Source organism: Leptonychotes weddellii, unplaced genomic scaffold (assembly GCF_054177405.1).
Source record: "Leptonychotes weddellii isolate Sample4059 unplaced genomic scaffold, ASM5417740v2 HiC_scaffold_3663, whole genome shotgun sequence".
In the NCBI taxonomy this organism is placed as follows: Eukaryota; Metazoa; Chordata; class Mammalia; order Carnivora; family Phocidae; genus Leptonychotes; species Leptonychotes weddellii.
Window position 1 is genome coordinate 3,144 of NW_027968418.1, and position 9,212 is coordinate 12,355.

The following is a 9,212-nucleotide window of genomic DNA, read 5'->3' on the forward strand; positions in this document are numbered from 1 at the left end:
TTTAAAGATTTTATTTATTTGTCAGAGAGAGAGAGAGACAGAGCACAAGCAGGGAGAGAGGCAGAGGCAGAGGGAGAAGCAGGCTCCCCGCTGAGCAAGGAGCCCGATGTGGGACTCGATCCCAGGACCTGGGACCATGACCTGAGCCGAAGGCAGCCGCTTAACTGACTGAGCCACCCAGGCATGCCATGACACATATTTTTGATGACATGTGCCCTGTTAATCAGAATATACCAGATGCCTAGACCCTGAACTCTTAGCCATCCCATGAACCAGTTACGTAAACTTGGGAAATCTGTCCCTCTCTGATCTTCGGTTTCCTTATCTGCAAAACTAGAGTGGCTGTGGGGTGAGCAATACCATCATTTCCTGAGCTTCTCTCCAGTTTTAACTTTTCATGAGTCAGCGGATTCCCTATCATGTTTTATTACCCATGTGTTACCACATTCCTTTATTAGTAAGAGTTATACAAAGTTATTATGCTGATAAATCCAGAGTCATTGACCCTGAAACTTACTTTAAGATATGTGACGCAAGAGTCTATTAACATGGCACCTCTGAAATACCAACTGGTTGGCACATACACAAGGACACTTAAGAACAAATTAACTGAACAAAGAGACCAACTTGATCTTCAGCCAAATGCACAAACTGAAGAGGGTAGAGGATGGGAGATGATGGAGTAAGGGGCGGCTGAAATGAAAGCCAATACTACCCAAGTCTATGAAGCACCTACCACGTGAGTGTTAGCAAAAGGGTGTAGAGGTGGATAGGAGACAGATAAGACTGATGTCGCTGCCACTGAGGAGTTCACAGTCTAGTGGTGGTAACCAAAGAGCTAAAAATAGAAATTGAGGAGGAATAGAAATGCAGGAGTAATTGCAATCAAGTTAAGGGACTTTATGACCTGCCTCTGTGGAGAAGTAGGCTGAGAAAGCTTATTTTATTGTGATGTCTATCAGTTGGGGAACGGAGAGCCTCATGGGACATTAATAGCCCTAAGGTTTCATTATTCCTGAAGTTAACCTGACTTAGTTCTTTGGGTGCAAGTGTAGTGTTGACTGGCAAGGGAGTGCAAAGGATGTCCCTCTCCCAATTTTTTGTTTTTCTTTTGTATTATTTCCTCAGTATAAATTCCCAGGAGTAAAATTACTACTTCAAGGGGTAAATATTTTAAGGCTTTGAGAAATTGTTTCCAAGTTATTTTCTTAAAGATTTACATTAACTTATACCCCTGAAGTTTTCCTCTCATTCAACAGCATGAAGCACTTTCATTTTTATTTTTTAATTAATTTATTTTTTAAGATTTTATTTATTTATTTGACAGAGAGAGACAGCGAGAGAGGGAACACAAGCAGGGGGGAGGGGTAGAAGGAGAGGGAGAAGCAGGCTTCCTGCTGAGCAGGTAGCCTGATGCGGGGCTCGATCCCAGAACCCTGGGATCATGACCTGAGCCGAAGGCAGACACCTAAGGACTGAGCCACCCAGGAGCCCCGAAGCACTTTCATTTTTTAAAAAGTTGGGCTTGGGGCCCTGGGTGGCTCAGTGGGTCGAGCGTCTAACTCCCAATTTCGGCTCAGGTCATGATCTCAGGGCCATGAGATTGAGCTCCATGCTGGGTGTGGAGCCTGCTTGAGATTCTCTTTCTCTTCTTCTGCCCCCCCCCACTCCTCTCCCTCTCTAAAAAGAAAAAAAAAATTAGGCTTTCTTTCCTACCATGGTAGGTGAAAAATGATACCTCAGTATTTAAATTCTCGTTTATTTGACCACTATGAGGGTGAACAGACTCCATATATTTGTTAGATTATTTGTAATTCCTGTTCATGATTTTTTTCTCTTGTTTTAAGGGAAGGGCTATTAATAGTGTTCTGATTAAAGTATATGAGCTTTTTATATATTTTATGGATTAAAGCTATTAACCTTGGTCGGCCCTTCATTGTCATCCAGCCTTTCCTGCTTCTAAGTCCAGACCCACAGGCTATAACTCATAGAAAAGTCCTCCAGCCGGTACCCTCCCATCCTGGTGCCACCTGCCAAACCAAACCTTGATTCCAGGTCAACCCTGGCCCCCTTCTTGCTCTATTACCCACTGCTGAGTTCTCCTACAGGGAAATTATTTTATGTGAAGATTGCTGCCACCATAATCCCACTGTTCTCAACCTCTGTCCAATACCACCCCATGTCCCCAGTCAGTTTCACCCCCCATTCCTCAACCACTACTCCAGATGTTCTCTCCTCCCCTCCTTTCAGTCCCTCCACACAATTGCCTTCACTTTCCCCAGGAGGAGACCTTGTCTTCTTTTTTTTCAATCAAAGTGTAAGTGACATATAACATTGTACTTGTTTTAGGTGTATAATATAATGATTCGATATAGGTTTCTATTGTGAAATGACTACTACAATAAGTGTAATTCACATCCATCCCCACACATAGTTACAAAAATACTTTTTTCTTGTGATGAGAACTTTTTTTTTTTTAAAGATTTTATTTATTTATTTGACAGAGAGAGAGATAGCGAGAGCAGGAACACAAGCAGGGGGAGTGGGAGAGGGAGAAGCAGGCCTCCTGCCGAGCAGGGAGCCCGATGTGGGACTCGATCCCAGGACCCTGGGATCATGACCTGAGCCGAAGGCAGACGCTTAATGACTGAGCCACCCAGGCACCCCGTGATGAGAACTTTTAAGATCTACTCTCTTAGCAATGTTCGTGACAATGCCTCTCTTGTTTTAAGCTGATTCTCAACTTCTTTCATAGTTTAGGAGGTTGTAGGAATACGATAACTAATATGAATTTAGTAAAGTTGCAGGATGCAAAATTAATATACAGAAATCTGTTGTGTTTCTACACACTAATAATGAAATAGAAAAGGAATTAAGAAAACAATTCCATTTCTAACTGCATTAAAAAGAATAAAATTTAACCAAGGATGTGCATAAAGGAATAAATTTAACCAAGGAAGTGAAAGACCTACACTCTGAAACTGTAAGACATTGAGGAAAGAAATTAAAGATGACACAAATAAATGGAAAGATAAACCGTGCTTATGAACTGGAGGAATTAATTTTAGTAAATGTCCATACTACCCAAAGCAATCTACAATGCAATCCCTATCAAAATACCAGTAGTGTTTTTCAACACAAATAGAACAAATCATTCTAAAATTTGTATGGAACCACAAAAGACCCTGAAGAGCTAAAGCAAACGTGCGAAAGAAGAACAAAGCCAGAGTATCACAATCCCAGATTTCAAATTACCCTATAAAACTATAGTGATCCAAACAGTATGGTACTGGCACAAAAACAGAGACAGATCAGTGGAACAGAATACAGAGTCTAGAAATCAACCCATGCTTATATAGGCATTTAACCTATGACAAAGGAGGCAAGAATATACCACAGGGAAAGGACAGTCTCCTCAATAAATGGTGCTGGGAAAACTGGACAGCTACATGCAAAAGAATGAAACTGGACCACTTTTTTACACCATACACAAACCAACTCAAAATGGATTAAAGACCTAAATGTGAGGCCTGAAACCACAGAATTTCTAAAAGAAAACATTGGCAGTAAACTCTTGGACATCAGCCTTAGCAATATTTTTGGATCTGTCTCCTCATGCAAGGGCAACAAAAGCAAAAATAAACAATTGAGCGTACATCAGATTAAAAACTTTTGCATAATGAAGGAAACCATTAACAAAATGGAAAGGTAACCTACTGGATAAGAGAAGATATTTGCAAATGATATATCTGATAAGGGGTTAATATCCAAAATATATAAAGAAGTCATGCAACTCACCACGAAAAAGAAAACAACCAATCTGATTAAAAATTGGGCAGAGGACCTGTCTGAAGAGATATTTTGCCACAGAAGACATACAGATGGCCAAGAGACACATGGAGAATGTTCAACATCACTCATCATCATGGAGCGGCAAATCAAAAATACAGTAAGATATCACCTCACACCAGCCAGAATGACTAGTATCCAGAAGATAAGAAATAACTAATGTTGGTGAGGCTCATAAAGAAAAGGGAACCCTTGTGCACTGTTGGTGGGAATGTGAATTGGTGCGGGCACTATGGAAAACAGTATGGCGGTTCCTCAAAAAATTACAAATAGAACTACCCTATGATCCAGTAAATCCACTTCTAGGTATTTACGTGAAGAAAATGAAAACACTAATTCAAAAAGATACATGCACCCTTATGTTTATTGTAGCATTATTTACAAGTCAAGATATGGAAGTGATGTATCTATCAATAGATGAATGGATAAAGAAAATAAAGAATATTAGTCATAAAAAATAATGAGATCTTGCCATTTGTGACCACATGAATGGACCTAGAGGGTATTACGCTAAGTGAACTAAGACAGAGAAAGACAAATACCATACAATTTCACTTATATGTAGAATCTAAAAAACAAATGAGTAAACCAAGAAAAAATAAGTAGACTCATAAATACAGAGAACTGGTGGTTGGTTGCCAGATGGGAGAGAGGGTGAGGGATGGGCAAAATAGGTGAAGGGGATTAAGAGGTACAAACTTCCAGTTATAAAATAAATAAGTCATGGGGATGAAAAGTACAGCATAGGGAAATAGCCAATGGTATTGTAATAACTTTGTATGGTGATAGATGGTAACTGTACTTATCACGGTGAGCATTTCATAATGTATATAAATGTTGAATCACTAGGTTATACACCTGAAACTAATACAGTATTTATTGTATGTCAACTATAATTTTTTTTTTAAAGATTTTATTTATTTGACAGAGAGAGACACAGCAAGAGAGGGAACACAAGCAGGGGGAGTGGGAGAGGGAGAGGGAGAAGCAGGCTCCTGGTGGAGCAGGGAGCCGGATGCGGGGCTCGATCCCAGTACCCTGGGATCATGACCTGAGCCGAAGGCAGACGCTTAACGACTGAGCCACCCAGGTGCCCCTGTCAACTATAATTTTTAAAAAAAGATTTTAAAAACTATATGAATAATATTTCCCTTTATAATATTTATAGCATGTTTATAATGGCTATATAATCTATTAGGAGGAAAGTGAACATGTACCAATTGAGTTAGATAATTCTAGACATTTAGGTTGTTTCCAATTGCTCACTCTTTTAAATCCTTGAAGAACATCTTTTTGCCCATAACACTTTCCATATGTTGAATTATTCCCTAAGACAAGATTCTGTCAAAGTGGAATGACTGGGTCAATGGAAATCAAATTCTCATGGCTCTTAATAGGTACTGACGGATTTCAGAGGATTTTTTAATTTACTCACCCACCCACAGTCCCTCATGAGAAGGACCTTTCCACCATGTTCTCATTAGCATTAGGTTTTGTTAATTTCAGAGGTGAAGAGTTTGATTTGAATCATACCAATCACTAGAGACATAGTTTGGTGAATGAAAGGACTCTGGTCTTTCAGTTCCAGCTTGCCAAGTGATATTGGTCATCCTTGAGCAGGGGCCATGCTAATCTTCCCCGTATCATTCCAATTTGAGTATATCTGCTGCTGAAGCGAGCACACCAAGTGATATTGGTCAACAAGAGACACAACCCTTCCAAACGTCAAGTTTCCTTACTTAAACATGGCAATTATGATAATCTAATATGCTTATGGGCGTGAGGATGAAATAAGAACACATACAAGATGCTTGATCCCCAGACAGAGGTAGTCTCCCTTCGTCTTCAGCAGTGTGAGAATTAATATTTTCTATATCATGGGTCTTCTTGCACTTTCTCCTCTGTCAGTCATCTGTGCATGTCCTTAGCCCATGTATCTATTGGGTTTTTAGTGAGATTTTTTTGTTTGTTTGTTTTTTGTGTTCTAAGTAAGCTCTACACATAATATGGGGCTTGAACTCATGACTCTGAGATCAAGAGTCACATGCTCTACTGACTACACCAGCCAGGCACCCCAGTTTTTTTTTTTTTAAGTAATTTGTATTAGGTTTGGAGCATCAACATATATTAACCTCCTTCCATCATATCTGCTGTAAATCCGTAGTTCTTATTTGCTTTTTAAATATTTTTCTTTATAGGCAGTTGATAGTTTTTATAACAACTCTGTCCCTCTTTTAGCTAAGAATTGAGAGATCTCTGATAACACTGTTTACATCAAATAAGGGGTCCCTTCTCTGAGATCTTAGAATTTTATGTAAATATATTTCAGTGAATTAGCAGGAACCTGTGGATAAATAAGGAAACAGTTTACCAACATATTCAAGCGTTCTTGGGATTCTTTTGGTCTTTGGATGGTCAAGCTTTGTAAGGGATACTTAGGAAGTGTTGCTGATAGTGATTGCCCTGTTTGAGGCTGTCCAGCATCTTTGACCACCTTTCCGTATGTGGGGGGTCTCCTCCATCATGAGTCCTGTGTCTCCAAGGTAGAAGTCAAGACCTTGCTTTTGCAGCCTCTCTTGTCTCTGGGATGCAGGCCTGTGACTTGGTGCCATAAATTGGAGGCATGTGCACAGGACTTGTATTTAGAAGACAGAAGTGAAAGGAAGCAGCACCAGATGGAGTCCACTCTCTGGCTTTGAGGGGCAGCAGAAGCTGAGGTGTCAGCATCCTGCCCTGGGGTCCGTGTTGGGAGCTGTGGGGTCTGTGCAGAGCAGTGGTGGCAGAAGAGTTGTCTCTGTTGGAGTGCTCCTGCAGGGTGATGTGGCCATTGTTCCTGTCTGGGGATCTTCCGAGTCCCTGCTGGAGTTCTGTGAGCCACCCGATAGCCTTCAAAAAGCCAAATGGAGTGGATGCAAAGCTCTGCAACTATGAACCCCAACTAATACAGGAGATTGTTACAGTCAGGATTTAAGGCTCTTCTTCTCTCTAGGAAAATAATTAATAATAATGATAATAATAGCACCTACCATCCACTGAGTACCTACAGTATGCCAGGAAGTGTGCTAGGCCATATGTGCACACGCGTGTGTGTTTGTGTGTTGTGTGTGTACATATACACCCACACATCACTATATATGGTATACACACATATATTCTTTCAACAGTTCTGAAAATTATATATTATTGTCCTCATCTTATTTTTCATTTTTTATTTATTTTAAAATTTATTTGAGAGAGAGTGAGCGCGTGAGCAGGGGGAGGGGCAGAGGGAGAGGCAGAGAATCTCAAGCAGCCTCCACAACCCAGCACGGAGCGCAATGAGGGGCCCAATCCCATGATCCTGAGATCATGACCTGAGCCGAAGCCAAGAGTTGGGATGCTTAACTGAACCACCCAGGCGCCCGCCCCATCATCTTATTTTTTTAATTATTAATTTTATTGTTTTTATTAAAAGGACTCATCCTTGTTAAAATAAATTCAAGCAACATGGAAAAGCATGAAGAAGAAGGGAAAAGCCACCCACAATCCAGTGACCAGTGTCAACATGTGGAGGATGCCATGGGAGACATCTCTGTCCACACAGGTAGACTGATAGAGGGAGAGAGAGTGGGTGGAGGTAGATAGGTGGATAGGTATAATTGTATAAGCATGAGATAATATAGATTCCTTTTTTTCAAATGGAACAAGACATTTAGTTTTTAATTTGAATTAACAGAAGAAAAGTCAACTGAGGTAAAAAATGAAATGATTTCTAAACTTAAAAAAATAGTTTCTTTACTACAAGAGATATTATTTCCCAAAACACTCCTTCAAGAGAAAGGAAGAAAGTACAGGCATACCTTGAAGGTATTGCAGGTTCAGTTCCAGACCTGCACTGTAATAAAGTGAATATCACAATAAAGTGATTCAAATAGGGGCGCTTGGGTGGCTCAGTTGGTTGGGCAACTGCCTTCGGCTCAGGTCATGATCCTGGAGTCCTGCGATCGAGTCCCACATCGGGCTCCCTGCTCAGTGGGGAGTCTGCTTCTCCCTCTCACCCTCTCCCCTCTCATGCTCTCTCTCTCTCCCAAATAAATAAAATCTTAAAAAATAAATAAAGTGATTCAAATGGATGTTTTGGTATCCCAGTGCATACAAAAGTTATGTTTACACTATAATCTGTAAAGTGTGCAATAACATTATACCTAAAAAATGTACATACCTTAATTTAAAAATATGGCATGGCTAACAAATGCTAGCCATCATCTGAGCTTTCGGGGAGACATATTTCTGCTAGCAGAGGGTCTTGCCTTGATGTTGATGGTTGCTGACTGATCAGGGTGGTGGCTGATATATCTCTGGCAGCTGTGGCCTTACAAAATGTACTTCTTTTTCTTTTTTTAAAAGATTTTATTTATTGATTTGAGAGAGAAGGGGGAGAGCACAAAGGGAGCGGGAGAGGGAGAGGGAGAGGGAGAAACAGATTCCCTGCTGAGCAAGAGCCCGATGCGGGGCTCGATCCCAGGACCCTGAGATCATGACCTGAGCTGAAGGCAGACGCTTAACCAACTGAGCCACCCATGTGCCCACAAAATGTATTTTTTAAATAATAAGACTTGAAAATTGAAATTACTCCTTGATCTATGCGCTCAGAATGGATATTGTGTGAGCAGACAAGAAAATGACATGAATCTCCTTGGAGATCTCTATCAGAGCTCTCGGGTGGCCACGTGCATTGACAATGGCAGTCATATTTTGAAAGGAATCTTTTTTTCTGAGCAGCAGGTCTCAGTGGTAGGCTTAAAATACGCACTAAACCACATTGCAAACAGATGTGTTGTCAGCCAGGCTTTGTTGTTCCATTCATAGAGCACAGGGAGAGTAGATTTAGCATAATTCTGGGATTTTCAGAATGGGAAATGAGCACTGGCTTCAGCTTCAAGTCATCAGCCACATTAGCCCCTAACAAGAGACTCAGTCTGTCCCTTGAAGCTTTGAAGCCAGGCATTGACTTCTCTTCCCTAGCTATGAAGGTCCTCGATGGCATCTTCTTTGAATAGAAGGCTGTGTAGTGTAGCCACCGTCATGGATTATGTGGGCTGGGTCTTCTGGAGAACTTGCTGCAGCTTCTCCATCAGCACTTTCTGCTTCCCCTTACACTTTTATGTTATGGAGAAGGCTTCCTTCCTTAAACCTCATGAATTCACCTCTACTAGCTTCCAACTCTTCTTTTGCAGCTTCCTCACCTCTCTCAGCCTTCATAAAATTGAAGAGAGTTGGGGCCTTACACTAGATTAGGCTTTGGCTTAAAGGAGTGTTGTGTCTGGTTTGACCTTCTATCCTGAGCACTAACACTTACTCGGTATCAGTGGTAAGGCTGCTTC

The 9,212-nt window shown here is 40.9% G+C and overlaps 1 non-coding gene across 1 annotated transcript; it reads right to left on the bottom strand.

The window, feature by feature from the left end:
* Nucleotides 1-5,425: 5,425 nt before the first annotated feature.
* LOC115937198 (U6 spliceosomal RNA) lies at nt 5,426-5,527 on the bottom strand. Its single transcript, XR_004072522.1, has one exon. It is a non-coding gene; the product is annotated as a U6 spliceosomal RNA (small nuclear RNA).
* Nucleotides 5,528-9,212: the final 3,685 nt, after the last annotated feature.